Consider the following 17,122-nt stretch of genomic DNA (forward strand, 5'->3'; position numbering starts at 1 on the left):
ATGACATCACTACGTTTGAGACAAATTACAGTGTGTCCTACTGTGGTTGATCAGACCAATATGAGCTTGGAATGTTCTCCCATAGGTTGGGCACAAATAGTCCATGTGAACACCTGGGGTGGGCACTCTAAACTTATGGATGTCACATTTCCTTTGAGCTGCTTCAATTCCACCTTCCTCATAGAACACAGTACCCTCAATGATAAGGGCATGCCATGCTGGGCTTAAGCCATGCTGTACAATCAATTCTAAAGTCCTTCAATGGTGTCTTGTTATCACTTCTTCTGACCCCCTTGTGAGTGCCTGCCTTGTATGAATTCTCCATAAAATAGTTTGTTTTTTTTTGGGGGGGGGGGCAAGTATACATCTGGCATTCTAACAGCATGTCCAACCCTTGTAGTTGCACTCTCTATAGTAAGTTGAGATGCTAGACAGCTTAGCTAAATAACAGACCTCAGTGTCTGGAATCTTCTCCTGCTAGGTGATCTTCAGAATCTTCCTAAGTTTCTTGACATGGCACTGATAAACTATCCAGGTTTCACAGGCATATAGCAATGAGGTCAGCACAACAGCTCTGTAAACTCAGTCTGATACCTCTTTCTCTCCCATACTTTCTTTCAGAACCTCCCAAATACTGAGCTAGCTCTGGCAATGTGAGTGTCAACTTCATTATCAAGGTGTACTACCTTGGAACGGAAACTGCCAAGATAAGTGAACTTGTCCAAGTACTCAAAACTTCTCTATTTGCTGTAATTGATGGCTCAAAATATGGATAGTGTGGTGTTGGCTGATGGAGCATCTGTGCTTTCTTGGTATTAATTGTTAGACAAAAATTAGCACAAGTAGCAGAGAATCAATCCATACTTTGTTGCATCTCAGCTTCAGGGGCTGCACAATCATCTGCAAACAGAAGATCATGAACCAACATGCCTTCCATTTTGATGTAGACTTGTAGACTATTCAAGTTAAATAATTTGCTATTTGTGCTATCCTTATTTCACTCCTGGGAAATGGGTGACTGGGAAATCTCAAGAGCATCATCCACTATCCAGAACCTGGGTATACATACCATCATGGAACTGACGTACAATACTGAGGAACTTTTCCAGGTAACCAAATTTTGAGAATATTTCACATAAACTCTCACAACTGATGGTATCAAAGGCCTTGATCAGATCTTCAAATGATGTATTGAGACCTCTGTTCTATTCCTGGCAATTTTCCTGGGCAGTAAGTATCATATCAACTGTTCCTCAACCCTTTATGAAACCACACTGGCTCTCAGGAAACTGACTATCTTCCAGGTAAAGGATCATCCTGTTGGGAAGGACTCTGCAAAAATCTTACCAGCAATGACTAAAAGAGAAATACCCACTGTGATTGCCACAGGTCAATCTATTCCCTTTACCTTTATATAGAGATAGAAAATCCTTAAATTCTTGGGACATAACCTCTTCATGTCATATAACCTGGAAAATAGAAGGAAAGAAGGAAGAAAGAAAGAATCAAAGAAATAAATAGGGGCAGCTAGGTGGCCTCATGGATAGAGCACGGCTCTGGAGTCAGGTGTACATGAATTCAAATCTGACCTCAGACACTTAAAAATTATCTAGCTGTCACACAAATCAAATCAGATTTAAATACCTGGGCATCAACTACTCATGGATAGGTCGAGCTAACATAATAAAAATGACAATTTTACCAAAACTAAACTACTTGTTTAGTGCCCTGCCAATCAAAATTCCAAAAAAATTACTTTAATGAGTTAGAAAAAGTTGTAAGTAAATTCATATGGAGAAATAAAAAGTCAAGAATTTCCAGGGATTCAATGAAAAAAAGTTCAAAAAAAAGGTGGCTTAGCTCTACCAATCTAAAATTATATTATAAAGAATTAGTCATCAAAACTGTCTGGTATTGGCTAAGAAATAGAGTGGTGGACCAGTGGAATAGACTAGGTGCAATAGCAGGAAACGATTATAGTAACCTGATGTTTGATAAACCCAAAGAGTCCAGCTATTGGGATAAAAACACTCTCTTCAATAAAAACTGCTGGAAAAATTGGAAGTTAGTATGGAAGAGACTTGGATTAGACCAACACCTCACACCCTATACCAAGATAAGATCCAAATGGATACAGGATTTAGACATAAAAAAAAATACTATAAGCAAACTAGAAGATCAAGGACTAGTTTACCTGTCATTTCTATGGAAAGGGAAGCAGTTTATGACTAAGGAAAAGATAGAGAACTTCACTAAAAACAAGCTAGATTGTTTTGATTACATTAAATTAAAAGGCTTTTGCACAGACAAAACAACTGTAGCCAAGATCAAAAGAAATGTAGTAAACTGAGAAACAATCTTTGCAACTAATGTTTCTGACAAAGAACTCATTTCTAAAATATACAGAGAACTGAGTCAAATTTTTTAAAAAGGCCTTTCCCAATTGACAAATGGTCAAAGGATATGCAAAGGCAATTTATAGATGAGATCAAAAAAATTCATAGTCATTTAAAATATTGCTCTAAATCATTACTTATTAAAGAAATGCAAATTAAAACTTCTCTGAGGTACCACCTCACACCTCTCAGACTGACCAATATGACCAGAAAGGATAATGATCATTGTTGGAAGAGTTGTGGGAAATCTGGGACACTATTACATTGTTGATGGAGCTGTGAACTCATCCAAACCCTCATCTCTCTGACAGGCAATTGGTAGCACATTTCCTAGGGGGTAGAAATTGATCCTGAAATTTTTAAAGTCATAATTGGGAGGCAGGGAGAGGTGTAAGAAGTAGAGAAAGAGATTTTTTTTCATTTCAAGGGGGCGGAGGCAAGATGGCGACATGAAAGGATCTAGTCTTAGGAGCTCTCTGATAAAAACTCATAAACTAAGGACTCTAACTAAACTTTTGAGAGACAGAACCCACAAAAGGACCCAGTGAGGCAGTTCTTCTATTCAAGGTAACCTGGAAAAGAGCAAAAAGGCTCTGCTCCCCGGCCGGAGGGGCAGCCCGCCGGAGAGGTGGCTGCCAGAGCCAAGGAACTTCAGCCTCCCAGAGGCAGCCCCAGGGCGCTGGGGGCCGCAGCTCACAGCAGCGGGGGAGTCTCCTGGGCTGCACCCTGGGGAGCACCTGCACGGAGTGGGGGAGCAGCGGGGGACCTCTGCCAGAGAGAGCACAGGGAGCCCAGCCCTCAGGGCACACAGCCAGCAGCCTGGTCTTTCAGCAGCCTAGACCCAGAAACAGAAGCAGGTGGAGCCAGTAAGCAGGAGCCCCCAGGGCATGAGCCCATTGAGCTGAGGGAGGGGAGTGAAGAGAAACTGCCTAGCTCTGTCCTCTGCCCCTGGAACAGGACTCTGGGGCTCTGACCACATTCAGATCCTGATCGCAGTCTAGCCCCCCATAGAACAACAGGGCCCCCCCACCTCGGCCCCATGGCAGAGGGGGGCGTATATGGTCATTCACAGACCAGGAGGGAAGACAGAACCTCACACACTGAGACCCTTGTGGGAGTGTCCCAAAAGCTCAGGAAGCACCCCCAAAAACAGGCTTAGGCTGGGAAAATGAACAAGCAAAGAAACAAGAGGAAGACCATTGAGAAATATTTTGCAAATGAGCCCAAGAAGGATCAAAATACTCAGTCTGAAGATGAGGAAGCACAAGCTCCTGCATCTAAAGACTCCGAGAAAAACAGAAATTGGGCTCAGGCTATGACAGCTCAAAAAAGACTTTGAAAATCAAATGAGGGAGTTAGAAGAAAAACTGGGAAAAGAAAGGAGAGAGATGCAGGAAAAACATGAAAATGAAGTCAGCAGCTTAGTCAAGGAAATCCAAAAAAATGCTGAAGAAAATAGCATGCTAAGAAACAGCTTAGGTCAAATGGATAAAACAGTTCAAAAAGTTATTGAGAAGAATGCTTTAAAAAGCAAAATTGGCCAGATGGAAAAAGAGATAAGAAAACTCTCTGAGGAGAATAAATCCTTCAGACAAAGAATAGAATTCAGGGAGATTGATGAATTTACCAGAAATCAGGAATCAATACTTCAAAACCAAAAAAATGAAAAATTAGAAGAAAATGTGAAATATCTCATTGAAAAAAACAACTGATATGGAAAACAGACTTAGGAAAGATAATTCGAAAATCATTGGAATACCTGAAAGTCATGATCAGGAAAACAGCCTTGACATCATTTTCAAAGAATTACTGCAGGAAAATTGCCCTGATATTCTAGAAGCAGAGGGCAAAATAGAAATGGAAAGAATCCACTGATCCCCCTGAGAAAGAGATCCCAAAAAACCAACCCCCAGGAATATTATAGCCAAGTTCCAGAACTCCCAAGTCAAAGAGAAAATATTACAAGCAGCCAGAAGGACACAGTTCAAATATCGTGGAACGGCAGTCAGGATCACACAGGACTTAGCAGCAGCTACATTGGAAGCTCGTGGGGCTTGGAATACAATATACCGGAAGGCAAAAGAGCTTAGAATGCAGCCAAGAATGAACTACCCAACAAGGCTGAATGTCCTCTTCCAGGGAAAAAGATGGACTTTCAATGAACCAGGAGAATTTCAAAGGTTCCTTTTGGAATGGCCAGAGCTGAACAGAAGGTTTGATCTTCAGATACAGGACTCAGGTGAAGCATGGAGAGTGGAGGAGAGGGGGGAAATATGAGGGACTTAATGAGGATGAATGGCATGTATAGAAAAATGATACTGATAATATTCATATGAACCATCTCAGTTAATAGAGCAGGTAGAGGGAACTTTTATAGTTGAAGCACAGGAGAAAGCTGAATTCGAAGATAAAATATGGTGTAAAAATGGAGTCAATAAGAAAAAAAGGGAAATGGAATGGGAGAAAGAAAAAGGAGAGGGGGAATAGTCCAAGCTATTTCACATAATAAGATTTTTTATTACAATGAGCTATTGCAATGATATGGAAGGGGGGAGGCAAGGGAGAACGAGGGAACCTTTGCTCTCATCAGAGATGGCTAGGAGAAGAAACAGCAAATATACTCAATGGGGTATAGACAACTGGAGTAAGAAGGAGGGGGGAGCAGGGGGAAGGGGTGGGGATGTGAATAAAGGAGGAGAGGATGGACCATGGGGGGACAGTGGTCAGATATAACACATTTTCTTTTTTTACTTCTTGCAAGGGGCTGGGACTGGATGGCCTGCCCAGGACCATAGGGCCAGGTGGATTCTGGGCCTAAGGGGTGGTATGGGGACTCAGGGCTTCTTGGCCCCAGGACCAGGGATCTGTCTGCTGTGCCACTCAGCAACCCTACAGCAGAGTCAGAGTGAAAGGAGAGACAAAATATAGTACATGGTAGTGGAGAAATAAGAAAGGAGGGAGTTGCGATCAGCAATGGCAACGTTGAAAAAATATGGAAGTAACTTTTGTGATGGACTTATCATAAAGAATGTGATCCACTCACGACAGAGTTGATGGTGTTGGAACAAAGACTGAAACACATTTTTTGTTATTATTATTTGGTGGAGGGTGCAGGGCAAGTGGGGCTGGGTGGCCTGCTTGGGGCCACATAGCAGGGTGATCATTGGGTGTCTGGGGCCAGATTCGGACCCAGGTGCTCCTGGCTCAAGGGCCAATGCTTTGTCTGCCACCCAACCACCCCTACTATTATTATTATTTTATTTTATTTTGGGTCTTTTTTTTTCTTCTTTTTGGTTTTTGCAGGGCAGTGGGGATTGGGTGGCTTGCATGTCACATGGCTGGGGGATTATTGGGTTTACGAGGCTGGATATGGACTCAGGTGCTAGTGGCTCCAGGGCTGGTGCTTCATCCATTGCACCACCTGGCCATAGATACAATTATTACTCTTATTTTTTTTAATTTTAATTTTTTTCTCCCCCCTTTACTTTTTTGCCCAAGCAAGTCTATCCATATTCATGGGGGGGAGGGGTATTTTGTTTACTTGTAAACAAGTATATTTTAGTATATTTTATTAATGTAAAGAAAAACATTTGTACAAAATGAGAATAAAAAATAAATTTAAAAAAAAGGAGAGAAAGAAAGACAGAGAGGCAGAGACTTGAAGGAAATAATAGCACCTCCTCACAGGTTTGTTGAGAGAATCAAAAGAGATAATATAGGCAAGATATTTCACAAACCTTAAAAATCATATATACATATATATATATACATATATATAGTCAGTTATTAACTATTTTTAAAACTGTCTGAATATTCAAAATTATATATTTAAGACCATATGTATAAATGACACTCCCCTAGCTCACTCTCTCAACTTTTATGCACACTTCTGGTTTAGGGTCCCCATATTGTGGCTCTTATTCTCTCTCAGAGTTCTAAGGTTCTAACATTGTCACTAGGGAATTCCCACCAGTGTGCTTCTAATTGATAATTAATCAATAGCTGCAACTATCTCTTAGAAAGATATTTACTCAGACAAGGACAAGGACACTCTCAAGATTTCTCTTAAGAACTTTAGAATTAATCATGCAAAGACACTGGTACAGGACCACTTAGCATGGTGTGCCCTCATCAGAAGGGGTGCTGTGCTCTAGTAGCAAGGCAAAATTGAAGCAGCAAAAAGGACACATGAGATATGCAAGTTTAGAGGACTCACCCCAGGTGTTCACATGAATTATTTGTGCCTGACTTGTAGAGCATTCCGAGCTTGTATTGGTCTCATCAGCCAGACTAGGACACACTGTAACTTCTCTCTAATATAGTGATAACAAAGAACAAGAACCACCACTTACTTCTCAGATCGTAGGGTAAGAACAATTGGTACAAAACATTCCCCACCAATTCTAAAGCACACTCTCCAACAAATTCATACAACATCCATGGGAAAAGTGAACTTTAACCTAAGTTTGATGTACAGTGATAGTGAGGTACAAATGTAAAGAACAACTGAAGATATGGAGAACTCTAAGGAACAGATTGGAGACTGTTATCCTGCTAAAGTATACAACCAGTCCATACCTATACTTTAATTCGTCTGCAGCAAGCCTCTGGTGCAGTAGTTACCATCAATCTGCCCCTTTTCTATCTAAGGGTCAGCCCCTCTACTATATCTGATCAAAATGTCTGGACAGAAGGCACCTGAACCCCTCCTACTAAGTAATCACAATCACCTGGCTCAGCAACCTACAGATCAGGAAGTTAATCAAGGTACTATTGAAGTGACTAGACTAATATGAGAAATTGGAGTCAAACTATATTTTGAAAACCTTGATGGTATTTATAGTTCACATTTTCCAACTCAACCAAAAGTTGACTTTAACACAGATGACTTTAACATTGAAGATACTCAGTATGTTCACGTCTCATCAATAAGATATTATAAAAAGGTATGAGGGAAAAGTGTAAAAAATTTCTTTGAAGGCTAAAAAGGAACATTTCAGTAAATGTTCCTAAATAAGAAAGGCCCAGCAAAAATTTATTTCAGAGGCTTGTCAAAAGTCATTCTTTTCAACCACAAAACATCATCAAGAGCAAAACCTGTCACATCTTTTAAAATCACAAGGATACTTTTAAACTTAGAGTTTTGCTGTTGTTCTTTTATTTTTGTTTGTTTTTGTTCTATTTCATAATTTTTCAGCAAAGTTCAGTATTGTGACTATAAATGAATGCTATAAGTCACTACAGTGTGAGATCTAGGGTCTTTACTTTTTGAACAATGTCTCAGCTTTAAGTCAGCAGAATTTGTAAAACATCTGTTTTACATGACCAATGGTTATGCTGCAATATGTTTGGATATGCCACATATAATGAAAGAGACCAGTGTGTATGTTTAGATGAAAAATTTGCTTCTTACCACACAGCAACATTTCTCATCTGAATTCTCTATGAAATAATAGCTAATTATTTATACAAAGTATTTCGTGAATTGAACTGACTTGATTTCTTTAAGTACAAAAAAAGCTTTGGAAAGAAAATCAATTGTGGGTTTAAGAACTATCAGAAGATAAAATTTGGCAAATGTGCCTTGAAGACAGGAATTGCCTCCTCTCTTCTCCCCTTTCCTTTACAAGGGAAATCAAGAGCATCTCTATATTTCAGGTTTTTGTTTGCTGAACAACTGTGCAATTATAATTTACCTTCATTTAAGTTTAGTTGGGCCTGAGACTGAATTTTCTGAAGGGAGATGGGGGCACTTATTTAATTAATTTATGGTGTAGTTCTGTGATAATGAGCCCATCTTCATATTTAAACTGCTATGTAAATTTTCAAAGTTTTTCCCAATCCATTGGCAGTTTTTTCATTTATTTCTTCAGAGTTTAAGGTGGGTTATTTATAATGCTTCTGAAAATAAAGTCTAGTTTTGTTAGGTTTTGCTAAATTTGTTATTAAATTAATAAATTTAAATTATCACTTGTTCAAAAAATAATTGTGGGAAAGTAGTAACTCCTCAATTCCTGTTATTGGAGTCCTCATGAAGTTCCTCTTAGTTGTAACTCTCTGTTAGGCAAACCTCTTAGCCACATTCCAATACCTTTTTTGAGTTCATAGATGTCACTTCTTTCAATGAGGTGTTTCATATTTTCTTCTAATTTTTCATTCTTTTGGTTTTGAAGTATTGTGTCTTGATTTCTCGTATAATCAGCAGCTTCCCTCAGTTCTTCTACATCTGAAGGATTTGTTTTCCTCAGAGAGCTTTCTTATATCTTTTTCCATCTGGCCAATTCTGCTTTTTAAAGCATTCTTCTCCTCAATAACTTTTTGAACTGTTTTATCCATTTGACTTATGCTGGTTTTTAACATGTTATTTTCTTCAGCATTTTTTTGGATCTCCCTGACTAAGCTGCTGACTTCTTTTTTATGTTTTTCCCTGCATCTCTCTCATTTCTTTTCCCAATTTTTCTTCTATCTCCCTCACTTGATTTTCAAACTCTTTTTTGAGCTCTGTCATAGCCTGAGTCCAATTTTTGTTTTTCTTGGAGTCTTTAGATACAGGGGCTTGGACTTCCTCATCTTCAGATTGAGTATTTTGATCCTTGACAAAGTATTTCTCAATGGTGTTCATCTTTTTTTCTCTGCTTACTCATTTCACCAGCCTGTGCCTGGTTTGGGGGTACTTCCTGAGCTTTTGAGTATTATTGGGACACCCCCCCCCAACAAGGATCTCCATGTGTGAGACTCTGTCTTCCCTCCTGGTCTATGAATGACCATGGGGTTGAGGTGGGAGGGGGGCTGCTATTCTATGGAGGGCCTAGATTGCGATCAAGATTTGAATGTAGTAAGAGCCCCAGAGTCCTGTTCCAGGGACAGAGGACAGACCTCAGCAGTCTCTCTCCACTCCCCTACCTAGTCTCAGCTCTCATGCGCGGGGGGGCTCCTGCTTACCAGCTCTACCTGCTTCCGGTTCCTGGATCTGAGCTGCCACGACCACACTGCTCACTGAGTGCCTTGAGGGCTGGGCTTCATGCACTCACTCTGGCAGAAGTCCCCCCCCATCCCCCAATTTGTGCCTGGTGCTCACCAGGGTGTAAATCAGGAAACTGCCCTTGCTGCCATGAGCCACAGCTCCCAGCACCCTGGGGCTACCTCCAGGAGGCTGAAGTTCCTTCATTCTTGTGTGGGCCACCCCTCTAACCCCATGGAGCAGAGCCTTTCCACTCTTTTCCAGGTTACCTTGGGCTGGAGAATTGCCTCACTGGATCCCTCTGTGGGTTCTGTATCTCGAAAATTTAGTTAGAGTCCTTATTTTCTAAATTTGGAAATATCAGAGAGGATATTTCCTAAGAGAGGATCCTCTCCTGTTGACATCTTGGCTCTGTCCCCTGTCACTTCTTTCCACTACAGTGGGTCATGACACTATCCTTAGGTGACTGTTTCACCATATCCAAGAAAGGAATTTCCTGTGGTCAGCCACTACCACTGTAGTGTGTTCCATTTAATTCTATCAGTGGAATCTCTAATGGAATCCTTGGACCTTCCAAACTCACAAGGTAATCTAGATACTTCCACCATGGACTATTCATTCACCTAAGATGGGGGGGGGGGGGGGGCGGGGGAACAAACACAAAGCCATAAAGTCATCTATGCTCACAGCTCCCATGGCTGGGTGGGGCAGACACCTTTTCCTCACTCAGCTCTTGAGGAAGAATCCTGAAACATCCCTTCTGCTTCAAAATTCTGAGAGACAGATAGGAAGATAGAGGTAGAGAAACCAAACCATTCTTTCTAAAATACATATAAATTAGTATGTATTTATCATATGCTCTACTAGTTATACTTAACTTTTGATAAATAGATTATTTTTAACTTGCACAGACATTTTAACCAACTCATTAAACTAAGAGACTGATGAGAACCTATGATTCCAAAATTACTGGTTTTAATGGTACTAAAATGTAAATTACAAGAATAAATTTATATTTGTGTCTTAAATAAAACAATTGAACTCCTAAAATAATTTTACTTCTAACTTTAAAAGTACATATTTTATATAACATGTAAATTCTATATTTTGTATGCAAAGAGAAAAAATATTGATGTATAAATGCATAGTGTATTGGGATAATAATGATCTCTTCATTTTGTCTTTTGCCAATTCCTGTAGCTTAATTTATTAACTATCAATAGTTTAGCCCTCACCCCTTGCAAATGTCTCTCTTCAACATTCATCCTTCTATTCCTTGCTATCTCCAATTATTGTATCATCTTTAAATGAGTTCATATTTTATCTCATCAGTAGACAACAAACCCCTCAAGATTGAAATTGCTTTATTTTTTGTCTTTGTATCTCTAGCATCTAGCACAAGCTTTACACATAGTAGCATTTGATGCTTTTTGAACTAAATTGAATGATGCATAAACAGGCATGTTATCATTCATAGTAAAATATTTGGTCCTGAAATTAGAGACAATAAAATTCATTGAAATTCTGAAAGAGAAACTGGACATAAATTGACAATGGTCAATAAAACTTAGGAAGATTATATATTTATTGATAGACTAGGATGATGAGGTTTGTAAAGTTGGGGGGAAGGACATTATGCTATTCCAAGAAAACCAAGATTCTGGGGAAAATACTGAACTTCAAGATAATCCTATCTTAATGTAATGTTAGAAGTTGCCAAAATGGCTCATGAAAAGGGTTTAGTTTTACACAAATGTTCCTTTCACACTGTTCAAAAAACTATAGAACTTGTTTTTGAGGTCATTATCATCTAAAAGAGACAAGTATATAAAGGAATACTCCCTAAGACAGTAAGTCACTGTTTTCCATTGCATTAAATATTCAGTGATGTTAAATGGAAGAAGGAGATAAATTAAATCAAAACACAGGATGTGATTTATTTTACTTGTAAAATCGGACCTTTCCTCTGGAGAAAGACAGTTTTGTCTCTCACATAAGATTGATCTGATTTTGAAGGTCAATCAGTTTTCTGCTTTCCTTCTGATCTTGGCTACATTTGCTTTAATTGCTCAAGATCTTTTTAATTTAATATAATCAAAATTATCAATTTTATATCTCACAATGCTCTCTGTCTCTTGTTTGTTCATAAATTGTTCACTAGTTCATAAGTCCGATAGGTAATGTGTTTCATATTCTTCAAATTTTCTATTATATATCCTTTTATTTCTAGGTCATATATCCATTTTGACTTTATCTTAATGAATGGTGTTAGATTTGACATGCTGGTGTCCAGTTTTCCCAACATTTTTTAACCAAATGAATTCTTATCCCAAAGATTTAAGTTCTTACATTTATCAAACACTGAGTTACTATATTTGTTTGCTGCTAGTTTTTATCCTTCATTATCAAAGAAGACAAAATGACATTACTTTGTTTAAGACAAATTACAGTGTGTCTGACTATGACTGATCAAACCAAAAAGAATTCAAAATGGTCTACCGCAGATTGAGCACAAATCCATGTGAACACTTGGGGTGCTTACTCTAAATTACGGATGTCTCATTTCCTTTGAGCTGCTTCAATTCTGCCTTCCTCATAGTATGCAGTACCCTCACTGAAAAGGGCATACCATACTGGGCAATATTATGTCTGTGTCTCCATACTGTACAATCAATTCTAAAATTCTTAAGAGACACCTTCAGGGTGTCCTGATATTGCTTCCTCTGACCCCCTTGTACGTGCTTGCCCTATGTAAGTTCTCCATAAAATTGTCTTTTTGGCAAACTTACTTCTGGCATTCTAGCAACATGACTAGCCCATTGTAGTTGCACACTCTGTAGTAATATTAGAATGCTAGGCAATTTAGCTCAAGAAAGGACCTCAGTGTTTGGTATCTTCTCCTACCAGATGATCATCAGAATCTTCCTAAGCAATTTAAATGGAAGCAATTCAGTTTCCTGATGAGGCACTGGTAGATTATCCAGGCATATAGCAATGAGGTCAGCACAACTGCTCTATAGACCTTCATTTTGGTAGTCAGTCTAATACCTCTTCTCTCTTACACTTTCTTTCAGGGCCTCCCAATATTGAGTTAGCTCTGGCAACGTGTGTGTCAACCTCATTGTTAATGTGTATCTTCATGGAAAGATCACTGCCTTGTCCACAGTACTCAAAACTCCTGCATTTGCTGTAACCAGTGGTTCCATATTATGGATGATGTGGTGCTGGCTGATGCAGCACCTATGTTTCTTGGTGTTAATTGTTAGACTAAAATTAGCAAAAGCAGCAGAAAATTGATCCATACTTTGTTGGATCTCAGTTTCAGAGATTGCATTGAGTACACAATCACCTTCAAACAGAAGATAGTACGCCAACACTCCCTCCACTTTGGTCTTGGCTTGTAGCCTTTTCAAGTTGAAGAATTTTCCATCAGTGCAGCAGCTGACTTTTAGGCCATGTTCATCCTCATTGAAAGCATTTGATGACATGGTTGAAAACATCATTCTAACAAGCATGGGAGCGAGGACACCGGTGACCAGGAAATCTCAAGAATATCATCCACAATCTAGAACCTGGGCAAACATGCTGTCATAAAATTGACATAAAATACTGATGAACATCTCTGTGCAACCTTTCTATTTCTTAACTGGTACCAGATACTTTGATAGCTGTCTTATAATGTAGTTCAATATCTGGTACTGTTAACCCTCCTTTCTTTACATTTTTTCCATAAATTTCTTTGATATTCTTGGCTGCTGTTCTTCCAAATGAATTTTATTTTTTCTAGTTCTGTAAGCTTTTTTTGGTAAGTTTAATGGGATTACATTGAATATATAGATTAATTTTCACAAAATTGTCATTTTTATATATTGGCCCTGCCTATCCATGACAATTAATATTTCTCAATTTATTTAAATCTGATTTTATTTTTATACAAAGTTTTTCATGATTTTATTCATATAGATTTATATAGAATGCTTTGGTAGATGTATTCCCAGGTATTTTATACTGTCTAGAGTTATTTTAATTGGGTTGTCTCCAGCTATCTCTTCCTACAGGGATATATATATATCAGCTAGTAATATATAGGAAAGCTGATGATTTATGTGGATTTAATTTATATCCTGCTATTTTGCTGAAATTATTGTTTCAATTAACTTTTTTTAATTCTATAAAGTTATTTTATTTGATAAACACATATATACATAAAACTGGTGTGGGGAATCATATAAAAGATTAATGAAAAAAATCTAGCACACAAAGAAGGGAGATGAAATAAATCCTTTCCTAGAAAATGAAACTTCTTATAAGAAAGAGGAAGTTGTAACAAGGGATTTTAAATCTTGTAATGATAAAGTCTTTGCTGCAGAAATCTGATGTCATCCAGAGAAGGGAGATTTTATATGCTTCTTGGTGCTGAGTCAACAACAGCCCCTTCCTTTCTCAGGGGAGCATTTAGTGCTAGTTGTCTGCTGGACATTTTGGGGAGTCACTTTTTCCTTTGTTTTTATCACTTCAGGTATAGCTTCAGGCTCCTTTTTGGTCTGATCCACCAGGACAGGCTCTAGGCTTTTGCTAAACAAATTTGGGTGGAAATTTTTGTTGCAGATAAAGGAGTAAAGCATCCACATGCTGTCTCTGAAAAATGGAACTTGGTTCTTCTTTTCTCTTGACTTTAGATTTGGCTTTATCTTGTTCTTCCTGATCTTTAAAGTGCCACCAGTACCCTTTGGAAGGGTAATAATGACAATATGACATAACTGCATCAAAGGCTGACTGAATTCCATGCATGGCACTCTGGAGTTTATGACAGATCCCAAGTCAGGTGCCTATTACTCCAGCAATGATATAATAATCAGCTAATGGGATGACTTGTGTAGAGGATTGCCACTGTTGTTTCCGAATGACAAAAAGATGGGCTCTTGGATATGCAAAAGGATGTACTCTACTCCATCTGATTTAAATGCTCCAGTGTGAGCCTCTGCATTTTGACCACTTCATGTCCAATCATAAAAAGGGTTACTTTGTTCAGTGAAATACTCCAGAACACTACCACTCTTCAATATAGGGATCCAGAAACTGTCAACTCATGAAATTCCCAATAGATTATTTTGAATATCTACCACTGCCATAGCACCAGACTCACCACATACTCCTCCTGCTTCCCTTCAATTAATTTTTTAGTTGAGTCCTTAGGATTTTCCAGGTATATCATTGTATCATTGCAAAAAGAGATGTTCCATTACCTCATTCCCTGTTTTAATTCCTTCTATTTTTTTCTTCTCCAATTGCTATTACTAGGATTTCCAATCCTATATTGAATAATATTGGTGACATATTGGAGATCCTTGTTTCACACCTAACCTTACTGGGAAGGCTTCTAGCTTATCCCTGTTACAAATAATACTTGCTAATGACTTTCAATAAATTTCAATCAATTTAAGGAAAAGTCAATTTATGCCTATGCTTTCATGTGTTTTTAATAGAAATGAGTGTTGTACTTTGTCAAATGTTTTTTCTGCATCTCTTGCTATTATCATGATTTTTGTTACTTTTATTATTGATATAGTCAATTATGTTAATAATTTTCCTTATGTTAAACCATCCGTGAATTTCTATAAAAATCCTGCTTTGTCATAATGTTTGTGATGTATTGTTGTAATGTTTTAATTAGCATTTTATTTAGGATTTTTGTCTCCATATTCATTAATGAAATTGCTCTATAATTTTTTTTCTCTGATTCACTTTTCCTGGTTTAGGTATCAGTAATCATGAGTCTGGTAGGACCCCTTCTTTGCCTATTATTCCAAGTAATTTATTTAAAATTGGAATTGGTCTTTCTTTAAATGTTTAATTAAAATTCACTTGTAAATCTGTCTGGTTCTGGTAGTTTTTTTCTTTGGAAACTCATTTATGGATTTTTGGTGGCTATTTTTTTTTCTAAAATTGATCTACTTAGATATTCTATTTTCTCTTTTGCTAATCTAGGCAATTTACATTTTTTGGTAAATATTCTTCCATTTCACTTAGGTTGTTGAATTTATTGATATATCATTGAGCAAAATAACTTCTTATAATTACTATGATTTCATCTTCTTTAGTGTATTCACACTTTTCATTTTTAATTCTAGTAATTTTATTTTCTTCTCTCTTTAAAATCATATCAACCAAGGATTTATCTATTTATTGATTTTTTGAAATAGCAAATCCTAGTTTTATTTATTAATTCAATTATTACACTCATTTTTTATTAATTTCACTAATTTTTAGGATCTTAAATTGAGTATTTAATTGAGGTTTTTAAAATTTGTTCTTTTTTTTTAGTTTTTTGATTGCACAGTTCATTGATCAGTTCTTTCTCTTTTTTGATTGATATAGGCACTTACAGATATAAATTATCCTGTGATTACTGCTTTTGCTGGATCCTATAGGCTTTGATATGTCATTTAATTATTGTCATTTTCTTTAGTGAAATTACCAATTGTTTCTATTATTTGTTTTTGACCCATACATTCTATAAAATTATATTGTTTGGTCTCCAAATAGTTTTTTCCTATGTTTCCATGGTCCCTTACTGATTCTAATTTTTATTGTGTTGTGATCTTAAAGGAAGCATTTAATATTTCTCTTTTGGACTATAAAATTTTTGTGTCCCTATATATATGATCAATCTTTATAAAGATATATGTACCACTGAGGGAAAAAAAGGGTGTGTTTCTTTCTATTTCTATTTAATCCTAGTTTACCTGAAATTCTATTAACTTCCTTAACTTCTTAGTTATTTTTTAGTTAGTTTTGTCTAGTTCTGAGAGGGGAAGTTTGTTTAGTTTTTTTTGTTTTGTTTTCTTTTTTTAGTTTTTGCAAGGCAATGGGGTTAAGTGGCTTGCCCAAGGCCACACAGCTAGGTAATTATTAAGTGGCTGAGGCAGAATTTGAACTCAGGTACTCTTGACTCCAAGGCCGGTGCTCTATCCACTACACCACCTAGCCACCCCAGAGAGGAAGTTTTATGTCCCCTACTATTATAGCATTACTATCTATTTCTACTTGTAATTTTTCTTTTAAAAAATTAGATTCTGAGACTTTGGGCCAAGATGGCTGAGAGAAGACAGGCACACTGCTAAAGCTCTCCTGATCATTCCTCATATAGAATATGAAACTAACCTCTTAACAGAAAGTCAATCAACAAAACCCAGAAAGAAAAGCCAGGAGAAGAACATCCACCTCAGGATCTGTCTTCTGTGATTGTGGGTGAATCTGGGCACAGGGGGGTGGACTGGTAAGAGCCTGGGAGCCTGGATCAATCTCCAATTAACCTGATTAGCCACAGAACAGGAGCCTGGGAGCCTGAGGGCATGAGAACTAGGACTGGCTTGATCATCTGTGGGGCTAGAGCCTGGTTGGCTATGAGGCATGGGCCAACTAGGGAGCAGAGGCATTGGTTTTGGCACTGACCATCTGGAGCTTTTGGGATTTCCAGTGTGGGAGAGCTACAAACAAAGCTCCCTGGGTCCCTTTGGTCAGGAGGAACTCAGAGTCCACACCTCCATTTCAGTTGAAGCCCCTTCCCTGAACAAACACAATCACAGCCCACCTTCAGCCCCAGACTAAGGCAGAGCAGCAGAACCACCTCCATTGTAAATAGGGAGAATGATGACCTCACCCCAGGATAGAGGCCACCATAGATCAAAGATAAAAGTATTCAGCAGCTTCAACCACTGCTCCAGGCCAAGGTAGAGGGCCTCAATCAAGAAAGCAACCAGTA

General features: G+C 38.0%; 1 pseudogene; it reads right to left on the reverse strand.

Moving 5' to 3' along the window:
- Nucleotides 1–13,778: 13,778 nt before the first annotated feature.
- On the reverse strand, nt 13,779–14,492 carry LOC141498884 (mediator of RNA polymerase II transcription subunit 6 pseudogene; annotated as a pseudogene).
- Nucleotides 14,493–17,122: the final 2,630 nt, after the last annotated feature.

Source organism: Macrotis lagotis, chromosome X, assembly GCF_037893015.1.
Source record: "Macrotis lagotis isolate mMagLag1 chromosome X, bilby.v1.9.chrom.fasta, whole genome shotgun sequence".
Lineage (NCBI taxonomy): Eukaryota > Metazoa > Chordata > Mammalia > Peramelemorphia > Peramelidae > Macrotis > Macrotis lagotis.